The sequence below is a fragment of the Rhyacophila brunnea genome, unplaced genomic scaffold (assembly GCF_057557595.1).
Source record: "Rhyacophila brunnea isolate RB1 unplaced genomic scaffold, BYU_Rbru_1.0 scaffold_3, whole genome shotgun sequence".
In the NCBI taxonomy this organism is placed as follows: Eukaryota; Metazoa; Arthropoda; class Insecta; order Trichoptera; family Rhyacophilidae; genus Rhyacophila; species Rhyacophila brunnea.
Window position 1 is genome coordinate 11,014,133 of NW_028232965.1, and position 27,853 is coordinate 11,041,985.

The 27,853-nt window shown below is 30.1% G+C and overlaps 1 protein-coding gene across 1 annotated transcript in view; it reads left to right on the forward strand.

The window, feature by feature from the left end:
• Window positions 1-11,544: 11,544 nt before the first annotated feature.
• Window positions 11,545-27,853, forward strand: part of LOC147067873 (uncharacterized) — a 204,209-nt gene continuing 187,900 nt past the window's right edge. The window contains exon 1 of the mRNA XM_085952828.1: window positions 11,545-11,956. The gene's annotated coding sequence lies outside the window, so the exon portion shown is untranslated. The remainder of the gene's footprint in view (window positions 11,957-27,853) is intronic.

Below are 27,853 nucleotides of genomic sequence, written 5' to 3' on the forward strand. Positions count from 1 at the left end.
CACGACCCACTCCGAGTTGTCGCGCTCATTCATGATGATACTTGCTTTCAACAATTAATCAAGTATTAAATGCTGTATTTTACACAATATTAAATTCTTATCATTGATTTATTTTTGAAAACCTTAGAATTATACCCTTTGGGGGAAAACATAATATATTAAAAAGTTAGATAGATTGAATTTTTAATTCATTTTTTGAGAACTACTGGCGCCGGTTATTATACGTCATGTAGCATTTCTTTGTCCGAATTAGAAATACATCAAATAGCATAGTTATGAGAAATTATTTTTATCATTCATAGATCAGATAAGAGCACCTACCTGTACAGTAAATAATGTGATTTCGAATCCCCACTCTCTGTCAAAAATATTTTCTGTGATGGGTATATTTCAGAGGTTTTTCAAAATAATGTATTTCCCACATGACACGTCAATATTCCATTATTTGTAACCTTTACTACCACTTTGCAGAAACTGTCAAACATATGGTTTTACATAATATATTATATAGGTACGATAGTAGATATATAATTAATTACTATATTACTGAAAAAGTTGTGCACCGACGTAAATATGTACCTAATCAATTAACATATTAAAAATAATTGTATAAATTTAATGAAATCATTATCGGATACATGTTGTCAACTGTACTCTTATAATTATAGTACAATACTATAATTTTACGTTAAACACACGAAAGTACTATAGTTTTGAAGGATTAAATACGAAAAATGTTACGAATATGTTTATTCCTAATATATATATATATATTATTTAACACGCATAAAAAGATAGCAACACTGGTTGGATATAAATACTCAAGGTGTGACATATCGGCAACAGGATTTTTAAACGTAACAATGACCAATTAACTAGAATATATAATATTACTCCAATATCCTGGTCTACGTAATATCCGGAATGTATATCTATAGCAAAGGTCACTAACTTCGCAGAATTTTTATGCATGGCGACATCATAGCAACAAAGTTCAAAACCTAGTGGCTAAAATATAATATGACTAACTCGGCGTGATTTCCTCAGTATTTAGAAAAATCGTTATAAATTACGATTGATTATATCTTTTGAAAATAAATATAAATGATATAAATCAGCTATTAAAATAAATATTACATAGTTAAATCAATTAAACCAACGCATGGCTAAACTGAAATAAGTAGAAACCTACATAATCAAATCTACGCAAGCACATACCGTACCTAATTCAACTTAATGAAATCTGTTATTTTTAAATGTTAATTATATTTTATTCACGACTTCATATACATATACACGATTTAAGTATATGAAGCGTTCAATATTTAAATACGTAGTACATTTATCAAACCATTTTATTTTTCCCAAGATAACTTTTTTTAGACATACATTTTTCGAAAATACATACATGGCATCAGAAATATATTTATTAGAAAAAACTACATTTAATTTTCAACCGAATACAATTCAATTATATCTCATCCTGAATGAGTGCTATAGCCACAATGGTACCGATATATTTGTGAGCGGAAAATAGAGATGAGTCTAAATAATTTAAAAACTAGTTGAATATGCCAGAAACCTAAATTTACATACGAAAGGACTTAAAACTCAATACTCTTTTGTCTCTCCAGTAAAGTAGTGAATTAAACATGTCTCCCTTTTTCTTTCGCACACAGATATAAATAATATGCCCCAATTGCAAATAGGTAATTCCTAATACCCATGTATTAAAGATGTTTTCGAATGACGTTAACATAATGGTTACTCTTTTTGACATTTAAATCGAGCTACCAATAATATTACTAATTTAATTGGTTATTGAAGGCTAGTCGGTAGGTCATTCCAACGAGTCAAAACAATATAATTTTTGATTATTTTCGCTATCTACAAAAAAAGACAAATCTCAATTTCTGATTCACAATAAAGCATATAAATCTGCACAGTATGGTGTTAAATTTATATGCCATGTTTACAAATATACAAATATATCAAGTACAATATTATGCAATACACAAACTATGACACATCCATCAGTTGCTGAGCATACTATCATCTACTCCATGATGGTTAAATTGCACCTTGGTGTATAATTATATTTTAATAACAAGCTTACTAATTTTATTGATAATAACTAATAATCTTTTATCTCTTTTGCGTATTTATATATTATAGTTAATGGGTAGATATTAAAATTCGCGATGTCTCTCAAGTATTTTACAAGAAAACGTGCGATGAAACTTATGCACATCACTTTGTTAATAGTGATTAACTAATATAAATAGCTACAAATTACAATCAAAACCCGTATGCAGTTTATGCAGAGAAACTTATAGCGTGCAAATATTATTTAATCCGCAAGTACATGAGACGCCAATTTTGCAAAACAAGCGATCTCCACAATTATGTCTTAAAAAAACTTTTAAAAAGTCAAAACTAAATATTTTTTTTAAGATTACTTGAATGTTGTTATCTTGTGGCATTATGTGGCAACAATTTGTTTAACCGTTTTCTCTGCTTGAAACTCTCAAATTATCAAACATCTTTACTTTATATTTACGAAGGAAACTCTAACTCTATAATATTTTATAAAATAGTTAACTACTTGATAGTAATATCATTCAATGACAGCATGGCTATTAATTATATCAAGATAAGGATACCAAATTACGCCTATTATAGCTTTTGAAGTAGTTACTATTATTAATGTTATAAATACTTAATATATGTATAGAGAAACTATACACACTCATTATATGAAAGCTATTAAAGCCATAACTACAGTGACGTCCCTAGGCAAAATGCCGCCCCTGGGCAGCGCCAAAAAGCCGCCCCATTTTTTATACATTATTTTTATCACCCTTTCATGACTCCAGTATCTAAGAAATGTGTTGCATTGATACATTACTAACAAAATATACACCAATAAAGCATACAAAATTAAATTTAGATATAAAAAGCGAATAAATATAATTAAGTTAGACACTTACCCAAATCATCAAAGTCGTATTTGGTTGATATTTCGGACACATTTGGTTTGTACCATTTAGCAATACACAGATTTGTTATTTCCACACCATTTTTACAAAGCTATTATTGTAGGTAGGTACAACATGTAAACAAAATATTTTTAGCTATTTCTATAAGTATACCAAATCTCGATTTGCCGCCCTTCAAGTAACTGCCGCCCCCAAGCGACGCTCAATCTGCCTACCCCCATGGGACGTCACTGCATAACTATATTCAGGCTGGGGTACAAAACTGAAAATTTCAATCGTAGTGTTGTTGCTTATTCTCCAAATGCAAGATGGTAAACTTTTTGTCAAAAATGATAATACATTGATTAATTTGAATAAAATATTAAATAGGAAATCTTCATTTACCCCGAGAAGGTTACTGCATTGCATTCAAAGGTATAAAATAACTAGCACTACCATCGTAATTCGTTATTATAGTCGGACATACACTATGAATAGGTTTGAAAAAGTACAATAAATGTATTTTACCAATATCACTGTATATATAACAGTGGTGAATTCATTGTACGGTTGATACAGAAAGGTTATTTTGTCCAAAACTATTTTTTAATGAATTATGATCAAAAGTAGTTAAAGTAGTTAAAGAAAATGCTTTTAGATACAAAAAATTTTAAAAATATGCATTTATAAGTGTTTTAATCTGATATTTGTTTTGATATCTGGCATATGGCAATACGACAGTTTAAAGTTCCCACCACCACCCGTCATATATGCACAACCGTGGATATGCACGGCCGCTTTCTATGACGCTTTAAACGTGTTTGAAAGAAGTGATTTTAAGTGCTCATTCCGTCCCGAGACGGAGCCGCACGGGACTGATGCTGCAACCATGCACCGTAGTGCTTAAAGAAGAAAGTTAAGAAAGAAATTTTTTTGTTTTTTGGACTGGCTCTGCTGTCCGCTGACGTTAAGCGCTTTGTGTACCCGCATACTGAGTGTCACGAATTGAAATGGATGAGTCTACAGAAGAGTCGGGACTATCCCGCTCCCCATACGACACTGCAAATTTCTCAAATGCCACAAAGTTGGCCTCGGTTGCTACCAGATCTCCATGACCAATTGGGCCCGTGTGAGGACGGACCCTGGCAAACAGCTCCGCTCGTTCGAATTCCATAAGCGGGCAATCCCAGAGGATGTGTTCAACATCTTGGTGGTCATGCCCGCAGGTACAACCCGGCCCATCTACTATCAAGCCAAACTCGTGGAGTCTGGCGGCGAAGTTGCCATGGCCGGTGAGGAACTGGCTAATCCAGTGCGAAGGTTGGAGTCTTCTAGTTTGGTGCCTGCAGAATACGTCTGGAAAAAAACGGTAAGTGTGCCGCCCCTTGGGGGAGGCGGTCCACCTCGCCTGCCATGCCGCAAATGCGGTCTTGTACACAATGTCACTTACAGTCTTCCTGTAAGGAACGTCCTCGGATCTCTGCGGTGGTGTCAGATGGACACCGGCGAGTGTTGTGCTGATCCCCCTCAAGAGGAGGGTGATCGATCCTCTGACTTGGACGTGCAGATCGAGGGGTAGCACCCCCGCGAGTACGGCAAGCGCGTCAGTAGAAGTTGTGCGGTAGGCTTTGGTAAGCGAGATCAGCGCAAGTCGCTGCCCGCTTAGTAGTGCGCGTCTCACGAGAGTTAAGGAGCTTACTCGGGAATGCCAAATGCTGGAGGCGATTCCCATGAAAATTGCGCCGTATGCAACCTTAAGGGCTCTAGGCTTAAGTCCCCAATTGCTGCCTGCCATTCGGGCCATTCTCTGATAGGCCGAATTGGCCTTAGAGACGGCCGTCTTGGCATGGTGAACGAAAGACAGCTTGTCATCAAGAATTACTCCCAGATACGTAACCCTTTCGGAGAAACGCACTGAGGTCTGGCCAAAACGAACCGTGGGTGGCCGTCGAGTTATGTTCGAACGAATATTTAAAATTAAATATGTTCAATCAAAGAAAAGAAAGTTTACGATAATAATAATTAATGTATGAATTTCATTCGCAGAGAAATGGCATTCATTTAAATAAGTAGATATTTATAATAATAATATATATTAGGTATTCATATACCTATATTTTTTTAATTTTCCTGGCAGCGCAAAATATTGGACGTTACTGCTGTGTCGAGAATTTTTAATTGTTTTTAAAGATTTAAGTTGTAAATTTAAAAAAATATCAAGTTGCATAGAATATATGCAATATGTGATCTTTGACTGTATTTATTTCTTAAAAATATGTTATATTATATGAAAACCTCTCTTGAATGTGTACTTAATATATGAAATAATCAATAAAAGTGGCCTTTACTCGTGAAATGCGTGTATTGTTGCTACACATTTACTTAGTGGAATTGTGTAGTTTGAGTAAATCAATGAATGTTAGGATAATGTTAGTTAGCACGTTTCCATGATTCATAATAATCTGTTAGGAAAGTAGTCGGAATAAAAATAAGTATATTGTAAAAAATATTGTTTTTCTTTTCTTTTAAAATAGATAGGTATCTTTTCACACCTTCAATCATAATTATTTTAACTAAAAATTATTGTAAAAGTCCTTACGGATGTAATATCAAAAGAACGTGTTAGTACTAGTATTTTATCGGTAGAAAGGTATTGATACTTGCACATATCATATTGAAAAGTATCGAAAAACATCTCCACGAGACTTTGTTTAGGTTCACCCAAGACAAAAATATCTATAAGTACTAGATATCCGTAATATCGAATCCGAACAAAGGTATCAATCCACAGTTATTGCTATATTTTGTCATCCTTATCTTTAATTGACGTCTTAATAATTAGTTTTATAATAATTATGTATAAAGTAGACGGCAGACACCACACATATATATGATATAGGAATAATATGTATTCTGACAGTATAATGTAGTGGAAATTTTTAAAAAAAAAGATAGAAATATCACGTAAAAGATGATAAATCTGGACCCACGGTGAAGTAGTATCATTAATTCACAATTAGATGTATGCACATATCGACGGCCCCAAGAAAAACCGGTGTAAGTCTAAAATCACAAATGTTCAGGAGAGCGAAAAAACTAAAATATTTACGCTATTAAATTCATCATATAAAATGAGTGAGTTTTTTCTAATCTTATTTAATTAAATCAGATAGACCATTTTATGGTCTATATTTCTATCAAAATTTAATGGTGATTAATTGATTAACAGCTAAGATAATGACCAAAAATTGTTTTTATTTGGAATAATATTACGCGCTTGATGTTTTGACTCGGTTCAACATGCTTTTGCGCGGACAAAATAGATCACTGACTCCGCACAGCAGACTTATATTCTGGTATAGAACGGTTTTTTACGTCGCGTTTTTCTTACTCTATACGATTTTATTAAACACAACCATAGTTATCGTGCTCTTGTACGGAACAACCATTATAGCGCATTATTTAGCTCGAAATAGGACAGCGTGAATACAAAATAATGACAAAGAGTAAGGCGACATATTGACATACAGTTTTTTTGTACGAAGTTTTTATTACATAAAAGTATCTAAGTATGATAATTTTTAAAAAATCAAAAAAAAATGTAAATTATTTTAGTTATTTATATAAATATTGTTAATATGTACAATAAGTAATATAAATTATTCAGGAAAATAGTAATTATGGAAGGATAAAAAAAGTTATGTAAGAAATTAAAATATAACGCAAGTAACTACGAGAGAGAAAAAATGTTTATTTTTATACATAATAACACAATTTACATTAAAAATATGGAAAGAACAATCATAATGTTAATAAATATTTTATGTTAATACAAATAAATCACATTTTATTCATTTTATTGGATTATTGATAACACAATTTATATTAAAAATATGGAAAGAACAATAATAATGTCAATAATTATTTTATGCTAATACGAATAAATCACATTTTATTGGATTATTGATAACACAATTTACATTAAAAATATGGAAAGAACAATCGTACATAATGTTAATAATTATTTTATATTAATACAAATAAATCACATTTTATACATTTTATTTGATTATTAACACAATTTATATTAAAAATATGGAAAGAACAATCATATTGTTAATAATTATTTTATGTTAAAACAAATAAATCACATTTAATTAATTTTATTGGATTATTGATAACACAATTTAAATTAAAAATATGGAAAGAACAATCATAATGTTATTAATTATTTGATGCTAATACAAATATCTCACATTTTATTACTTTTATTGGATAGTTTATACATCAATCGACTATTTTTCCTGCCTTCGAAATATATGTGGAGCCAGTATTGATTGATGTTTTCAAAATATTATTTTTCCAAATAATTTCTTGTCGTCTTCTCTTTGCACCTTTAGATGGAGAATACGTTGATCGTACATCATTTTCATCATGTGTAGTCGAATTGGGATTATTTGGTTTTTCATTTGTCAAGGTATCATTGTCCATTATGATTTCTGGAATGGCGATTATGTCATTACAATGCACTGAAGTGGACGGAATCGCAATATCTTGATAATCATTTCGGTATGTTTGTATTGAATCAGTTTGCGGTTTCGATATTTCATCCATTAAGTAATCCAAAACTTCAGGAGATGCGCATTTAAAATATTCGTCAATATCTGGAGCACTTGATGTAAACGAAATTATATTGGGACAGTATTCTGAATAGCTAGAAATGTAATCCTTATCTGTCGTATCGTTAGAATCTGTAAAAACAAAATATAAAATTATAATTTAATACTCCAATGTATATACCATATGATTAAAAAAGTAGATAACAGAGTGATACCAGTAAAAAACATTCCTAAAGATGAGTTTACAGTACCTAACCTTATAGAATTGCTTATTTTTCAGAAATATTAAAACTTAAATCTTTTCTAACATCTCAATATTTCGTGGTATTCAGAAAATACATAGATCGTCTGCTACATATATAACAAAAAAATAGGTTTTATCAATATAAAACGCAATATAATTCAAATACTTATTCCCCATAATTTACTACCTATGAGGGTTAGTTTCTTCTACTTTGATTGGATATTGTTATAAAACTTATAAACCAACACAAAATCTTTAAAAAAATAAAATCTTCTATTGAAGCATAAAAAAACGGTCCTGTTTATTGTGAAATTATGTCAAATAATATTACATAAATTGTATTATATTTTAATAAGTGGTTAATACACACACAGTCTCTTCACCAGGAATCGAATAATATTTTAATACTCTTACGTTGTTATAGTGGTTATATCATATTATGCTTACCTATGACTTCATCGTTGTCAAGGGATTCTTCATTCACCATGTTTTTCACATTGCAGAATACGCCACTTGCTTCATCCAATATACAAGTATAATCTGTAAATCAATACACAAGCACATTAGATACCATGATTTGGTAGATATTCATAAAATATCTAATTTAAATAGTAAAATAGTTATATATATAAAAATACAGATAAGTATGAATTACAATGAAGAAATGCACAAAATTAAATTATTTTAGAGGGTTGGCGCAAACCAGCAATCATTGCGTTATGCATTAAATTTATAAATTAATCAACTTAATATTAACATAAGCTAATTGGTTATCAAATAGTATTTTCTTTAAATAGTGGATATCATTATCTAAGCGTTTCATTATAAACTTTCAAAGAAACAGTGTTTAATATCAATTTTCATTCATATCTAATTCTTTTTTATTTAGGTAATTATACAAAATGTAAACTCTGTCCAATTTTACTAGGATTAAATAGCTAATAACTTTCATAATAATAAAACAATCATAATCAATAAGTAAAAAGTATGTAAATGTATGTACTTACCACTCTCACCACTACTAGATTTTTCAAAATTAATTGATAATTTATTTTGAAGTCCACCCGATGCTAAATGCAATATATGTTTTGCGCGATCAGACATGGTATAAGTACTAATTAATCATAGTTAATCATAAAATCATATAAATTAATACCAATTAGGTCACTAGTCATAAACACAAAGATTACATAGGTAGGTACTTAATACTTATTTGTAATTAATGATAAAAATTCTCAGTCGCTAATCAATGGGAAAGTTAAACGAAGAAATTATTCTGTGTACATTTCACCATCTACACGACGTTTTATTTGTTTCATCTTTTCCTAAATTTTTATTATAATAATATATAGGTATAATATAAGGCACCAAGCCCAAAAATTTAAAATTAAAAGAAATTCTTCAATATTTATGTAGAAACGAATAAATGCTTCTTTGACTGCATTTTGTATATTTTTGTTAATGTTTTATTGCGGCCAATAAATGCGTCTCTGTGAAAGCCCGCCTAATCCTTTTAGGACATCCCGCCAAATAAAATTATTTTCCCAGGATACTTAGAAGTGAGTAAATTTAATGATTTTGTCTACGATACATATTTAAAGTGATAATATAATAACAATACTGGCTACATTGTCATATTTGCAAAAATATTATGTACATGTGCTGTACTTAGGCCCACATTCAATAATTTAATGTTTGAATTTATTTTGATCTTAGTCGAAGTCATAATATTATTATAAAAAGGTAATATTCCCACAAAATTTTATCGGTCTTTTGTAAAAACTCACTATTTCGAAGTGTCATAAAAAGGATTACCTATTTAACTTGTTTGTGTCATAAATATCAGTCCAAAATTACTATGTATTCCATTACACAAATAATAAAATTAAGTATCTTTACTAGGTATTTGTTTTCTATTAAATAATAAAAATTGTCAAATTTAGAAATAACATTACCGACTATTTTTGTAGGAATTTGTAATAATTTCAAGAGCAATTTATTTTATTAGTGTATATTATGTTTTCCTACTAGGATACATGGTGGTATAATACGTATCAAAATTATCGGCAGAGTGAATAAAACGTTTGAACTGAACCTTTTGTTGAGTTTAAATAGCAGGGTGTTTAGTCAACGTGTGTTTTCAGTCTCCAATGTAAGCATTCAAATTTTTATGTCTTGTTAATTAACAGAAAATCCGAAAAATTAAGATTCTTACAATCTGTCACAATAATGACGTATATGTTGACGAACACACACAAATACAGAAAAAGGATCGAATGAATAAATGAGCAATCAAAAGTCTGCGGCGTATTTAGGTATGTCCAACCCTTAAATTGAGATGGGCCGGACATAATATATCGTAGATGAATCGACCGCTGAATGAATGCAATAATCCAGTAGTTTTAGAGGAACGTAAGATAATTAGAATTATAATAATATGCTATATTGACAAGATATTTAAGTTCGATGAAATCACGTGCCCGTGAAAAATAATTAACCAAAAAGAATGGAGAAAGCGTGAGGAGGCCTTTACCACAGTGAATAGAAACAGGTGATGAAATAATATAGTTTCACAAATTTTAATGCAAATTAATTTGTTTTCTACGAGGAATTTATTTTATATTAAGTAATATAATATTTTCACATTCGGATATAATACTACTGACCAGTTTTTAATTATTAATGCGTATAAATTCTGAAAATATCAATCTTTTTCGAAAATATACCAAAACAAATTACGAGTCTTATGTGATACATCAATATAAAAAATGGTGTCTGTTCAGATATCCGTGAAAGAGCGTAATAGCAAGTATTATGAGCCTCTTATTCGAAAGAAGGAGCGCACGACACGTTGCTTATTTAGATATGACTATACTTTTCGGAAATTTCTGTGAACACAAATTTAGTCGACGCAATATGTTGATATATTGCACAATCGTCGAAAACCTAACTTTGTCAATTTTTATGCTAGAGACCTGAAATTTTTACAGGACAAGCACAAAAAATATGGTATTATAAAAAGCTAATAAAACTTAATACGCTATTTTCAGACTTATAATGGTTTTTCTAGGGCACGTCGATATATTAAATCTGTTTCCATGGCATGTATCCAATGGGTAGTTAGAATGTATATCGAATGATCAATAACCAGTGTTTTTCCAAATTATTGGACAATATGGGGTCCCACATAGTGAATGTTATATTAATATACTTATCACATTGAATCTGAAAGACATGCACTTGATCCATTTGTTCATTGCGTTAGATAAAACTAACGCAAACGGAAAATATAACATTTTTACCAGACGCGGAATTAAACCTGCGCCTTCGCCCTACGACTATAAAGACGGTATGATTTCAACTTCAAGGTAATGATAGCATTAAGTTGATTTTTTAGGTTAAAATGGATGTTGACAATTTTTTATCTAGAGCTCAATTTACCTCTACGTACACATGCAAAACGGTGAGTTGGTCTCAAAACAAATTTGGACATCATTACCAAAGACGTGCGTTACGTTAAGATAATCGAATTTATAGTGCCGATTACAGTTACATATCGAACATGTCGGTAGTATAAGTTGCGCCCGCTAGTCGTACGAATCGGCGATGCAAACTCGATTGAGAAATCTATAATGGCAGTGGTTTTGCCTACTTATTCACAAGTTGCGGAGTAAAAGTAACTTTTTAATATGGCAGCCAGTTCAGTTTTGTGATACGCTCCGGCGTAGTCTGACGTCGCGGGTTTCAGCCTCGGAATACGACACGCGTTGATGTCTCCTATTCAATAAAAATAACAAAATACGATTAGACGAACTGAAAATTTAATTAGCCGCGTAATCTGTGCATCTTTCATAATCCGTCTTATCTCAACGAGTTCTTAATAACCAACGACATTACGAATTATTTATTAATTCAAAGCTATGCAATTCGATTGCATAAAAGTGTGTTGTTCATTAAAAGTGCTTTAAAAAGTTGACCAAACATACGCTGTTATTTTATTTTCACACCATTCTAGTGCTACTCGTTTTGTTTTTATTTATTTATTTATTTGACATGGATACCACTGGCTGTTTCAATGGACAACATTTTTAGATGAAATTCTTTCAATTGAAAAGGTTTGTAATAAATATAATAATCTTTTAAACGCACACAGAAACTTAATTATATTTTTCAGTGACTTTGTACATAATATGTAACCATTTCTATTTATTTATTGGCAACCTTATAATCTTATATATAGTAATCTTAGAATAAAATAGTCATAACTATTTCATATCAGCTGATTAAGAGAATATGTTCTAATGTTTTGACATTAGAATGCTTTTAAAATAAAATAAAATATAAATTCTTACTAATAATTAAATCATTTATTTATACGAATATAAGAACATAATATTATATTATACTATGTGGTACATACATAATTCACATAAATCGTTTAATAAGAATGACATTGTAAATACTAAATAGCCATTTAAACAAATAGGTTTAACAAAATCTGAGTGATAGCTATTCATTTTATGAGGGCAACACAATATAGTATAATATGACTTATAGAACAGCATGTACATAAACGTAATAATATAAACCTTGACATCCCCAATACATAGGAATTCAAAACTTTATTTCATTTGCAACCCTGGCATGGATTCACAACACAGTATTTTACAAGGATTCGTAATAAATATTTGACGTTCTTTTATCGGGATGTGAAAAAAAAAATATCAACATTATATTTATATTACTTCCTTGTAGATAAATTCGTTAATAATATTATATCATTTAATAGAACTAGTTAATTTCACTCTGTTAGATATCGAGTATTATATTATTTTCCACATGCTACTGAAAGACTAACATTCTAGCCTGTCTCGTATCTTGAAAAATAGTAGGTGTAAATTAATATCATTTTATAATAATCAGAATTGATTTATTTTAAATCTGTTCAAATTTTCCGTTAAAGCATACAAAGCTTATTTTGATGGCAATTACGATAGTATTATGGATCGTTATGACTTCATGAATTATTAGATATTGTCATACAATGATTTTTCACCATTCATTTTTGGTAACATTCAAGTGATTTTATATTGATCAAAAAGTAGAATTCTCTCATTCAGTTAGACGTTACGAATATTAAATTATTTTTAATAAATTAAAAGTTGCATTAATTAAAATCCCCTATTACTACAAAAAATAGTTTTGTAAGTATATAAAATACAAATCTTCAGTATTTTAGTACTTACAAAGATAATAAAGTTCAATGAATTTATTTTAATACATAATCAATACTTTCCACATAAAAGTAAAACAAGAGTAGGTATTGTTCATAACTTCTTTCACTTTCTTATTATATTTTTTGATGTATTGAAAAAGAATTCGTATTGTCGTATTCTTAAACAACTTTTAAAAATCTGATCTCAAATGTTAATGCAGTACATTTACATATTCAAAGTCACCCCTACATTTTTCTATATCAGGTTTTTATTGTTTCAAAGCAAAATCCTATTGAACTTTTGAATAACATGTTATTTAATATGGCATAACATTAAGTTAATAAATTATCGAACAAGCTGCGACGCGACCATCTGAGTGTGTTAAACTTATGGATTTTTTTTCGTGTTATTTGAGCAATTTTAAAATTCCTAACTGAGAAAATAACTTACAATCCATTAGTTTTTAACAATTAACTCATTTGATTTTTTTTAAATAATGCCAAGGCAACACGCAATTTACGTTATAAAAAATACATTTCCTAAATGAAACATTTAAACAATATTCTACATACACAAAATCATTTATATACTGAACTGCATAATAGTTTAATAATTATATACCTACTTAGTTTACATCTAATCCAATTAAATTATATTCAAATAATGAACAATAAAATTTTTATAGTCTATTTTCTCAACATTAAACTGAACAAGCAGTAACGTATCAGCTTATAAAGCATGGGTCTCAGGTTCGACTACCGGATCTAGAAAATCCATAAATGTTGGTTTCCAGTGTGTGTTTGGACCCGAAGCATAGACCTAATATTATGTTAAGCAAGTGGGTAATACATATTTCTCGTAAGAAACCTCTTCTTGGGAGAAATATCCACATTAAAATGTTGCCAATTAAAAAAAACTACCCCAAACTACGTAGTAAAATTATATTAAAAACGATGTACAACATAATTATAACAATATACTTATAACTATAAATTTCACATTAACAGATAACTTTCAAGAACTATGCATATATATAATAAATTTATTATTAGGTACCATAGTTATTTTGTGTCTGTCATTGCGGTATATCAAAGTTTTTGACATTTTTGGCAGTTATGATCGAATATTCTCGAGAAGCAATTTTAATGAAATCTCATGCTTCTCATTTTTCAAGAATTTCTTACCACTTGCGTACACTAAATATAAAACTGAGGACATTCCCTTGCTTGAAGGTAGTGAAATTGTGAAATAAAAAAATATTCATAACAAAATATTATTCTCTATAAAAAATATCTTGAGAAAAATATCATAAAAACAATCTCGATTTCTTGAATCTTGAGAATCTAAAAAGGTCGAGAAATGACAAGCTCTACGTCCACTCATATGAATGCCATATTATAAATATTCAACATCATAATATCAAATTACATACTCTACAAATATGCCAGCAGGTTGCCATAAAATGCAAACGTCTGACTTGTCATAATATAAATATTGAGATATCAACAAAAAAAAATATTGGCTTATACAACACATCATAAATTTCAAATAACACAATCAGATAGGTTCAAGTTTAGTTATTACTTTACGAATGTCTTACATTATAAACCCACTGAAAGGGTATCTACAAATTGTTTTATTTATAATTTTTCACCCCTAGAACATCTTTTTTCCGACCATGTCCGATCCTAATAGGTGCATATGGGCCTCCACGGAGTGGAGGTTTATATTAACAGATTTGGCTTTTTACGAGAAATGGATGTCAGCCACTTGCTCAACCTATTAGGTCCGTACTCATATGTGTACTTGCCAGGACCCAGGATTCGAACCTGGGACCCACGACGAAATATATTGATGGATTTTCACGTGGCTGATGACGGAGTCTTTATTTTGGAGTGGAAAATAGGAACACTACAATAGTAATTATACATCACAAGGTTTTTTTTTAAAATATTTGTAGACATTGCACATTTTTATATTATAATATAGCTCAAATTTTTATAACCTGTTATCAATAACTTACTAATAAATATATATGTACATCTGGGTCTGCTCACACAAATATTATCATTTCGTAAATATATAAATACATAGGTGCGTACAAACTTTTAAAAAAACTCCACCCGCGTTTCAATATGGATAAAATAAATCCGCATTCATATATTTACACCATTGTTGCCCTATTCTGATAACCATGTCCCAGTATTATAGTCACACCGTGATACGAAACTGTAAATTTCGATGATAGTGCTAGTTACTGCAATATGTTAAAGTGTTTGTAGAAAATGATTGCAAATTTTAATAAGTGGTAATAATTTGATCGAAATATGCAGTCGAAAATCTTAATTTCAAAGTCAATCAATAACTAGCACTACCATCGTGATTCGCATTTCAGTGCCATAGCTTGAATATAGTCAGCCTTGCTGATAACGCACCTACAGCTGTCTGCCCATTGTATTGTAAAATAAAATAGTCTCTATCTACATCACAATAAAGGTTATTATTGCAGATTTTTGTTCATGTCTTTCGTCAGTTAATTTGAGGAAGCCACTTTAACATATGCATTTTATTATGTATCTTGATAAATCATACGGCTCATTTGTGTAGTATGTATTTAATTGTTTGAAATGTTTTTAGTATTTTTATTTTAAGTCATATATTTATTTTACCGAGATCAGCAATTCACTCTGTCAAAAATTGCACCAACATTAATTATACCTGTAAAAATGGAGAACGTACAACTCATTTAGTTAAAATTCTATATGGATTCAATCAATTTATTACCTGAACACTTCGATAAGAAAGCATGTCACATATATATGGTAATGATCTCCTCTATAGATATACTAACGACTATTGCGTAATTTCGAATAGTTATTTGAAAGCGTTTAAGCCAAATAAATTTGTTCAACTTATTGAATAATCTGGTTCAATAAAATCTATTCATGATAACGAGACGTGATAAATTTAAATTCACACTTAATTAAATCATATTTTTCATTCGAATAATATTGTATCTTTAATCGCGTGTGATTTTGATGACTTTTCACTAACAATGTTACATAAAATACCACAATAGCTACTGATTCTCAACCATACCTATATTAATTTACATGTCACAAGTAGTAACATAAATAAAATTATCTAAACCGATATGAAAATATTTTTAATGATTTTTTGATGTTATGTCATACAATTTTCTGAGAATACAATAAATATTACTGGATAACAATTAATTTAGTTTTTCAAAACATTGGTTTGTCATTTATATTTTTCAATAATTACTCCATATCAAAAATTGACGACGTTCTGAAAAATCTACTCTTATAAATAACTCTTTTACTAAAATATCATTAACATAATTTTATTTTTAAAATAAAAGTGAATGATCATTGTTCTAAGCCAGGGGTCGGCAAACTCTTGGACCAAAAGAGCCAAATATGAGTAGCGACAACGGTTAAAAAAATTTCGAGAGCCAACATATATATTTTTATAAATATGATTTATTTAAGTGAATTGATTACATGTTATAATTGTTTATTTATTAAGTGAAGAAGATTTTCCGAATAAAACTAACGTAAATATATGTTTTTTATTGTTGAAATTATAAATATAACTTTTACAGAATATGAATTACACACAATTTTCACGCATTCCTTAAAACGAACGTGCAAACTTGCATTTATTTGGGCAGTTTCCGTATGTTTGGTATGTAACTTGTAGTTTTTAATTTCAGGCATGGCTCCAAATTTTCATCGGTTATTTGGCTTCTCTAAATGCTCTTTATATTGTTTTCATGTTTGAAAATGATTGTTCACATACACATTATGTAAACTCGAATATAGTAAAAATAGCAAATGCAATTTGTTTTAACTAGTCATATGAGTTCAGAAGACTATTCCATGTATTAAAAATAACAGTATCTACCTTACGTAGATCTTTTAGAGTACACCAATTGTGTTGTAAAATTAAATTGTATTATCCCTCTCCAAATCTTCAATTTTGGTGGCAACACATACAAATTTGGAGTTCCAAAAATCTTTGATTGTTAAATCCACCAATAAAATTGTATTTCAAAAGTGCTCTTGTCAATATCAAATGTTGACTTTTGCAATGGGCTGATTTAAAACAAATGCTAAGGTTTGTTTACTAATTTTAAATTCTTGGAATCTCCGCATAATAATAATAATATTCCCTCATATCTATTTAATATTTATCTGTCCTTTAATATTTATCAGTGCTAATAAGGGCATTATTATTATTATCAGAGTTATTAATAGTATTTTCAAACTGTATTTATATTTTTCTGTTTTATTTGTTTATAAAAATAAAAAAATATATATATTATTTAGGTATATTTTGGAGACATAAAGTAAACAAACAATCATACTTTTTTGCATAAAGCATCACGGAGGAATAATTAGACTCGCTTTAATGTCATTATGTAATATAAATGTAGGTACATAGCAATGGCAAAAAATAAAAATTGTGAATTTTGCAAAAGTTTTTGTAAAAATTGTAAATTGGGAGTTTGGCAAAAAAAGAGCCACACGCCAATACACAAAGAACCACATGTGGCTTGCGAGCCGCGGTTTGCCGACCACTGTCCTAAGCGAAGTATATGGGCTTTCATAACGTGGAGAAAAGATATTAAAATACTTTTTCACGATGCTTCTTAGCCCAATCTATGATATTCTTATATTGCATCAAACACATTAAAATACAACGTGTACTCCAAGACCAGGCCATGGTTTTATAAATGCTCGCTCTTCCAACTAGGCTACAGTGAGTTTAACTTAGCAAACTCTTAATTAACACCAAATAAAATATTTTATTTGTTTATGTTAATTATAATAAGCTATATAGTATAATAATAGTATTATCATAATTATTTTTATAAACAAAATATATTCAATAATTCAACATTAATATTATAATTGGTATCAGTATAAAACACATGTAGGTAGAGTTGGGTTTCGGGAATTTCCCAACGGGAATTCTCGAAAAATTTTCGAGATTTTCCATCCTGAATCTCGAGAATTGATATTTTTAACATTTCCGGAAATCCCGGATCTCGAGAATCTTTTCTCGGGATTCGGGATTTCTTTATTATCAAATATTAATTGAAATAAAATGATTTTCTATATGAAAAAAGTGGACAGAAAACACAAAATGTTCCAGGACTGATCAGGGCATTTAACATAATTAAGCCAACGTCAACTCAAAATGAGCGCAATTTTTGCAACATCAGGGAATGTTGTGTCTCAAAAGCGTACGCGATTGTCAGACGCAGCGATTGACAGTCTGTGTTTTTTTAAATTCTATTTTAATAAGTAATGTTTTGAATTATTTTTGTTTTCCAACTTCTATTTTGTTTATCTTCTTACATAAATATTAATAATAAATAAAATATAATAAATAATTTGTGGAATTTGTCTGTTTTTAGGATTTTTAAAGGTTTTTTTTTAAATATCCCGATTTCTCGAGAATTCTTTTCTGGAAATCTCGAGATTGAGATTTTCTCGGGAAATATCCAACTCTACATGTAGGTATATAGTTAACAGTGGATAATTACTAATTTTGTTATACATCACAATAAATAAAAAAATATAATGTATATTTGTATATATTTTTTTAAATAAACATACTAAAACGATTGTTTTTTAGAAAATTTACGGTGAGAAGTGATTTTAATTAAATTACCTAATATTTTTTTCATTTAATACCAAAAATATACACACGATATTTAAGTATGTATTTTTAGAAACAAATTTCTTAATTAATATTAATTACACTTTCAAGTAACTGACAACAGTTTTGAGCTACAAATCCATTATTAAAATATTTATTCACAGACTCAAAAACAAAGTTTTACCAATTAATGTCATGTTAAAAATATTAGGGAAAAAATATTAGGTACGGTCTCAGTTTAGGAATTCTGAAAGCTGTTTCGGGCTACCACATATTGATTGTAAGAAGTAGCTCGTAACCAAGGTTATTTGGTGAAAGATATGTGTATAGTATTGCAATCAAAGAAGGGGTGATCTTAAATATAACATGATTGTCACAAAAAAAATATCTATATACTACAAACAATGATATAATAATGTGTGAAAACCATACCTAGACTTTTTGTGTTATTATAAGAAGCTAAAGTTGTTTAAAATGCCATGACCTATTCATTATAACTATCATTTAATTGCATTATGTTCATTCGTTTTTAAAACAAACTTCCTACAAACATTTACATAGGCTTCACATTATTGGATCACTTTTATTGAGCCTCGTAATCATAATACGAGAGAAAGGTCATAAAGAATGATTTGATTTGAAAATTTTAATATGATACAAGCAGATTTATATAAAAATGGTATGCTCATAAAACAGTTTAAAACCATTTAAACCTGGTATGGTTATGACGATTTTACTCATAAGATTTTAATTATATGACACGCCTACCTGTTTCTTCTTAATAATTATTAATTTCTTAATTAATTAATAAAAAATCTTTATATGGCTGTCAACGACATATTTCTGAACTAATGTGTCATTTCTATATTATTAACTTTTTAATAACAATGTTTCAATAATTTTAGACAATAGAATTTATTATAAATAAGTCTGACGTCGAGTTTATTTATATTGGAAGCTAATCACTAATTTGGCATTTTTAAGGGTTATAACAACTTACGATCATCTTTTTTTGAGTGAATTAACCGTATTTTTTAAATAAATAAACATATTTTCTCTTACTTCATGTACTTTTGTTCGGTCTTCTATCAATGATTGATATCAACATGCAGTTATGTACACCTCCCTATCCTGAGCCAGTCGTGTAAGATACCTTGGACATTGAACCACTGACGGAGGTTGCGTGGCTAATCTCGCTTCCCCTGCTTATTTAGAGTAAATCACAATATTCTCATTGGGAAAAATATTGCCGAAGTATGTAGCTTTTCTGCGAGTTTTCTTGTCTTATTGGCTTTTCAGTACCCACTGTTGTTATATCTTGTGATTTTAATTTCAAAGAAGAATTCTATTATTTTAAGACAACTAATCTTGAATAACATGAGGTTCTGCAATATGTATTTAATTCCGAATTAAAACAAGATTCTTCAACTTTATATTAATATAAGGCCATCTATTCTACGTTAACGCATCCGCACGTATGCATATAAATGATATAAAGTGATACCAAAAGTGCAATTTTTAATTTTGATTTTAGAATTTGAGGCAATATAAATGAAATCATTTTCACGTAAAACGGCTATTCATTACAATATAGTGGTAATAATAATGGTTGGATATATATTTTTTCATAAATTTTGGCTATTTCATTCGATATGTTATTGACGCCAGGATAACAGTAAATGGGCTAGGATGAATGAAGAAAGAAACAACCCTAATAAAGTGAAAATGATCTATTTACGCCAAGGTAATTATTGTTTTAAATGTTACACGTAGGCCGAGGTGCGATGACTGATGTACAAATACCGAGTCTGGCAAAAATTAGGATACGACATGTACAACAATATTTTCATCTTTTAACTAAGGCCCGTTTCAGACGGGACACCGGTGTCGCGCTTGATATAATATAGGAGGCCTTTGTATTCGAATAAATGGCCCTTTATATCATGTTTATACATGCCCCAGAGCTAATGGGTCACCGCATAATTTCGCGTTATAAATTAGAACATAAAACTGGCTGCGGTAATAAAAACAAGTGTATCGGCGGCTTGAGAATGTAGCGGCTGACGGAAAAGTATACCGGGCACGAGTTGACTCATTAGCTCTGGGGCGTTCATACAAAGGACCCTTTATTCGAATAAAAAGGTCTTTTTAATAATATCGAGCGCGACACCGGTGTCCCATCTGAAACTGGCTTAACGATCGCCCGCGTGAAAGACGCGAATGACTAGTAGGTATACCGAAGAAAGAAATAATTAAGCGATTCGATTTTATTATAATTTATCCAGTTTTATCATTTTTCGAGTCAATATATTTAACAACAATTAGTAGGTACTAGTAACGCGTCCTTCTGCCTTCACCTCACCTAACCATTCTGCCGCTACTATCTGACCACTCAACCTTCTCGTGATGATTGTTGCAAGTTCATTATGTTTTTAGTTTATTGTGAATTATAACTTGTACAAGTTTTGTGAATATTGGTTCAGTAGTTTTTTAGTTATAACCGAACAAACGGGTAAACAAATTTTTAACAATATTTTATTGTGCTTTTAGCATCATGAAAATAGTCAATTCACTGATAAAGGCGTAAATATCTTATATAGATTTAATTGATAAATTAAGTGAGAAAATATGTCATCTTTGCTTAGAAGTATTTTATTTTTTGCAGAATGATTTCACCATTATAATATTATTTTATGTAAGTAATCTGCCAAATTTATCTAGAATAGATGAATGATTTTCTACAAATATAACTGTTATTAATAGCTACTGGTTCTTTCCGCTAGGGCTGAAATTAGAAATAATATTAGGCCTTCATAAGTAGTTAGTAATCTTTTACCTTGGCATTTGATGTGAATCCATCTGCCTCATGCAACGTAAAGGTCTTTAGTTGAAAATGCGGTACGTATTTGACATTTCAGATTAACTTGTTTCCATGCTAGGATCTCCAATGTATTCTATTATAATGTAATATATATAATACCTATGTATATTATTTAAATCTAACACGATTCTAATTTTATACAAGCAGCAATACAGAAGTGTTTCATTGACATATAAATTAGGGGGTGAGAACACACAACAGGAGCAACTGACATTTGAAAAAAATAATTAGCTGCAATTTTCAAATCATCACTCACATATTGTTATTAATTAACGTGTGATTTTAGTTTATTAATATTTTATTTCATTGTACATGCTATTCTACCAACAATAAATCCTTTCACCTATTGTACTTTAAAAATGGATAATGTATTATGAAAATATAATACTATTAAATTTAAACTTACCGATTTTATAATACAAAAAATCGTAATTGCGTTCCAGCATATTATGTTATTATGATTGATAATCATCATTTAAAGCCCAAATATTTAAATAGTTCTAAATAATATGAATCTGAAAATTCTTATGTTTTTTTATTTATTTTTTGTTAGACTGAGGTGAAGATATTTTCACTCGATTACATTCTCGAAGTTTTGAAACCACAGAACAGATTAATAGATAGAATCCCGATAGGCTATATTCCAATACACTATATTTTGATGCAGGGTTTTGAATGTGTATGTCCAACGAAAATGAACCACGCATTATGGACGTGCAATGGTGTGTGTAATACACCAATATTCAATGAGCGTCAATGCATAAACCGAGAGCAGTTATCAGTATTCGACGTATGACGTATCCTTGACACGTGTTTAAGTTTATCCCGTATTCTTCCCCACTCGATACCAGTTGCCTGGCTCTCCTTACCCGTTAGGTATTTCAGTTCCCTGTTTGAGATGTTAGAAGAAAATATGTTTGTCAAGTAAATGGACGTGATTTAAAGAAAACTGAAGGTATATAAAAAGGGTAATTGAATATGTGCAAACTTATAAAAAATGTATTTTTAAATACTAAAATAGCAATTAAAAAAAAATATTACTATGTAATATAATATTTCTTTCATGTTATCCACATTACTCTGTCAGTAATTAGGCAATGGACAGTAAAAATACAATTGACAAAATTTTTCTGACCTTTGTTTTATCCTAAGATTTAAAAAAAAAAAATCTCGTAATTCAGATATCCCTATTAGGCGTCAATATATAGGTACAATAATATTTTATACCATGGCAATTAATTATAATAGCAGTAATAACTATACTCGTAATCTAATTATAAAAAAACAACAACTATTATTACTTACCACATTCTTGTAATTATTTAAATAACATATATTTAGTGTTGTGCAGCTCGACGATAATAATAAATTTTATAGTTTACGTTCATGGTAATAAAAAATTTACTGTTTTTAATTATTCTGCTTCTGTCATTTTTACATGCAAATTCATTTCAAATGGATAATATTATTTCATTACTATTAATTCCGTATTATTTAATGAATAGTGCATTTTAATTATTTCTTTACGCCGACTATTTTTTTTTATTTATTTAGGATTTAGAAAGCTCAGTAAGCAGGTACCCTACCAATTTATATTATTACTAAAGATTCTGAAAACCACGTTTTTATGCACTTGCAAACATTTAATAACTGTGTTCAGTGAACTAAAAAATCTATTCAATACTGGCCGCTTATAAAATTGAATGATTTTTTAGATATTATTTGGAAATCATTGACACTCAAATTTTATGTATAAGTAATCTTGGAATATTTTCTTTAGCGTTTTGCTAGTTTAAATAAATATTTTAGAACATTTTATTTATTAAAAACATAATAATATAAATTATATTAAACTCTATAAATTGGTTTATTAGTCGATATAATGACTGTCACACCCTTATCAAGTTTACAATGATAAACATTATTATTAAATTTAAGTAGATATGTTAATACGGTTTCCATAAATACTCATACATAGTTACGTTATTATTTCTGAAATAATTGGTAGATTGAATAATGAGGAAGACCCCCACCCCATCTTTTTATATGAATAAATCACTTATGCATAGATAATTTTTTACCTTCGCTGTATTTATAATAGTGTATAAACTGAAGTACCTTTTTACTGTTGAATATAGTTTATATTATCATTCTGTAAAATTTTTCTACAAAGTGCTTGATTGTGCATAAAGGTTTCATATTCTCTTTTGTTTCTCTGGTCTATACACATTTCCCAGAAAGAAAGTGCCACCATGTTCATATTGACAGATTTTTGTTTTTACGAGAAATGAATGTCAACCACTTGCTCAACCTATTAGGCCCATACTCTGACTCATACATAAATTGAAACCCAATATGTGTACTTATACCTATAGGCCGATCCTTAAGCCGTGCGGCAAAGTAATTTAAGTTTATTATCCTGTAATCTCAAATAAAGCATTACGTAATATAAATAAAACAAAATAGAAGATAAACCTCTACATCTGACCCGATTGTAATATTATATATTTGACCTCAAGTCGAGCCAAGCAAGCGCGGAAAGATACATTTTATATCGAGAAACGATTGTTTTTCTTTAAATATCGATATATTGGTGATGATTTGAATCATCCTAATGCGTTTGAATTTATTTTATCTAGTCACCTTTTTCTTAAATGACATATTCCAATCTATATACAACCTTTAATGATATTATAATAATGATAATGAAAACGACATGGCGCCTCCAATAATATATTATGTCACTTGCCAGTCTTCCTGTGCTTCCCAGGGCATGACAGGATGCTGTAGCTTCGGGGTACTAATATTATACTCTGTGTATAATATCATACACGGCATAATTTGATTGGTTTTATGATCCACATTAATACTCTTTAGCCACCGTGCATCCCATGCATACCTTACATAATTTTTAAGGTATTTCAGCAGTTAGCCATGGGCCCAAACTCTAAAGCAGTACCGTCAGAACGCATTGTTCAATAGGGTGCATCGGGGGGATGTGACTCTTTAAGGGGGTTAAATAGTCACTTATAGTTGGGTGGTTCACAACAATTATGGATCAAGTCCAATTTTTTTGTTTCAGTGGCTAGATAAAACAGATTTCTATATTGTGTGTTAATATCACAATCGTAGCTCTACAATTTTCCGCAATGGCAATAGTAGTATTGATGAGACATCAAATTGAATGTGAATCATGTCTATTTTGACAGTTCCTTCACCAGTATAAAGAGGTATTTCCTAACATTAATTTGCCAATATTAATAAATCCTGAATATTCTTTATATTTCGACTATTTATTTAAATTGATCCATGTACTATCAAAATAATATGGTAGATAAGTATAATACAGTGAAAAAATTCCTGAATTTTACAAAAGTAGTTTTAACTTTAAGTCCAAATATCTCAGGATTCATTTTGATGGACTTGATTCATAATTATTGCAAACCACCCATTTATAAAAATAAAACAATACAACTTATATAAATTACTTTACATAATATTGTACATACAAATTATTATTATTATTATTTGATTATATAGGAAATTACAATTTATGAGGTAGGTGCTTAGTGATAGTTTTGCGTGCTTTGGTAAAGAGACAGGTTATTATAATGGCAAATAAATACAATGAATCGTCGATTTCTGGTGTATTTTATCGATCACAATGAGAAACCACTATACGTTCCATTCCTTTTAGATCATATCGCCCGGTGTTGCCAACACTCCGATGTTAATGACCCGAGAAATATTTTCGATTTTTTTTTATCGGCAAGCAACGAAACAGCCGCCGCTGCCAACTTGCATTGTTTTGCCGCCAAGTCACTGGCAAAATCAAATTTGGTATAAAAATTTCACTTTCGCAGACAAAGTTGTCTGTCAGATCGATTCAAAAAAAAGCTAACAATCTCGGATTAATCGCCGAATAAAATTTTATTGTCTGCATTTGAATATTTCCAATGACCTCTGCCACACCTGATTTACTTTACATAAATTGGTGATTTTCATAGATTTAATAACCTAAAGTAACATATTCGTAGATGTCCGCAAGATAATGGATCGTGTCTATTATATTACATAACAAAGATTACATACCATTTTGTAGTTTTATCAATTATTTTTTTATGTGATACGTATATAACAATAATATTATTATGTATAAATAAAATATTTATTATAATTACGAGACAGGATATAAGTTATTCACGTTTTTATAACTATAATATACACGGTGCGCGAAATTTTATTTAAAGTTAATAAATAATACATTACACTAATGATATGCGGTCCATGGACGTTCTAGATATTGAGCATTCTCAGAAATAGCGATACTTACTTATTTTTATTTTTTCTCAAGCTATATTATCACTGTCCGACAACAAGCAGAGCACGTCCTGTGGGGCTGTCTACTTATGGGCCCCGAACGAGCGGAGTTGTTTGCCCGGGTCCAATCCCATTCGGGTCCAATAGGACACGCGGACATGGTGGCAACCGAGGCCAATTTTGCGGCCTTTACTAAATTCGCCAGAGCGTACGGGGGGCGGGACACTCTCGACTCCCCTTGCGACTCTTCAAATTAAGTCACTCTGATAGTTGCCATATAAATTAACAGCATGCATTCGCACTTCGGTGCAAGGTTGCATCACCAGTCCCGTGCGGCTCTGCTTGGGACAAAATGAGGGCTTAAATTCTTTGATCTGGCACACGTAAGGATTATGTTAGCCGGCCGCGTATGACGTGGCTGCATATACATAACGGGAGCGGAGGTGAGAGTTTTACACACCATGTCCGACAACAAGATCTTGTCAATAACAGGAAGTTGCTGTAGTCACATATTGAAGACTTCTCAGTGACGCACCTGTCATGGCAGTGTGCAGGCGTGTTTAAATATTATTTCGGCTCTCTTTTTAGATGTGACCTCTTTTCTTCTTTGCAATAAACCAAAATTTTACTAATAATAATTTCAACATCACTCCTGATCGTTTTAGATATATTTTTATTATAGAAAGCATCACATTAAGTAAATTGATTTATCCGTACACCACGGCAGTGTAAACTGAAATGATAAATTTGGAGGCGTTCCTCGTTTGAAAACGGAAGTGTAATTAACTGCACAGGATGGGTTTTTTAATTCACAGTTTTTACACGCGTACAAGAAGTTCTTCTTGGACAATAATAATTTTTATAATACCTACATCCGAGCCACGAACGCTGCAATACTACTCACCCAAACGTAATTAGTTTCTTATTGATAATATGTAGATATGGTATGTATTTTTAAACAATATCCCTACAAACAAAGTTCACCACGCTCCACTAATAATATAAGTGTCGATGAGTTTCAAAACCCGCTATAACACTATTTTGAAATAATTAAGATATATATATCGATGGATTCGTTATTAAAATCTCTACTTGAAAATTTATCGCCTTTTTCAAAATCCGCTACGATTAACTGTCATTTATGAAAAAAAATCAATGCGTCTATCAATTCCCGCTATAACACTACTGAAACATTCAAAGACGTTTTTAGTTCACAAAGTTTTTATTGATTTTCTCAACATAATGAAAAAGTGTTATAGCGGGTTTTGAAACTCAGCGACACATATAGCATTTACAAAGCTTACTCGAAACCCTTAACGAGGCTAATCTCACAGAAGATGGTCGATTACATCATTATAACGATTGAAAAATAAAAATATTTAACCTTTAATTATTTATTTTCAGCATTAGATATTGCCAGAAAAGCCAGAAAGATGAGAAGATAGAATGATAATTGTTTAAGTAATTTTTCCTTTAGATTGACAGGTTAATTTACAAAGAACCACACCTAGCGATAAAACATATCCGGGTTTTCAATTGAACCCGTTTTAATAATAGTTAACTAAAAATTATAATCTCTCCTGTAATCACCGCCCTCTTACACTGTTACATTTAATAACTCATAAATGCTTCATTTAAACGCGCCATTTCCAATATTTCAATTATAATCGACCCTGATCGCAATTCAAATGTAGGTATTGTAGGTATTTATTATTTTGTTTTTCTCTTCTCTGATCTCTCTTAGACTATTATGTATAAATCTCAAAATATCAATCACCGATATATTATAAAATGTTAACTTATCCGTTTATAATTATGAATTTATTGTTTTTTCTATTTATTATTTTTGATTTCTTTCTATTTTATGTGATCACTATTACTTTTATTATCTTCTTAAGCTTTAT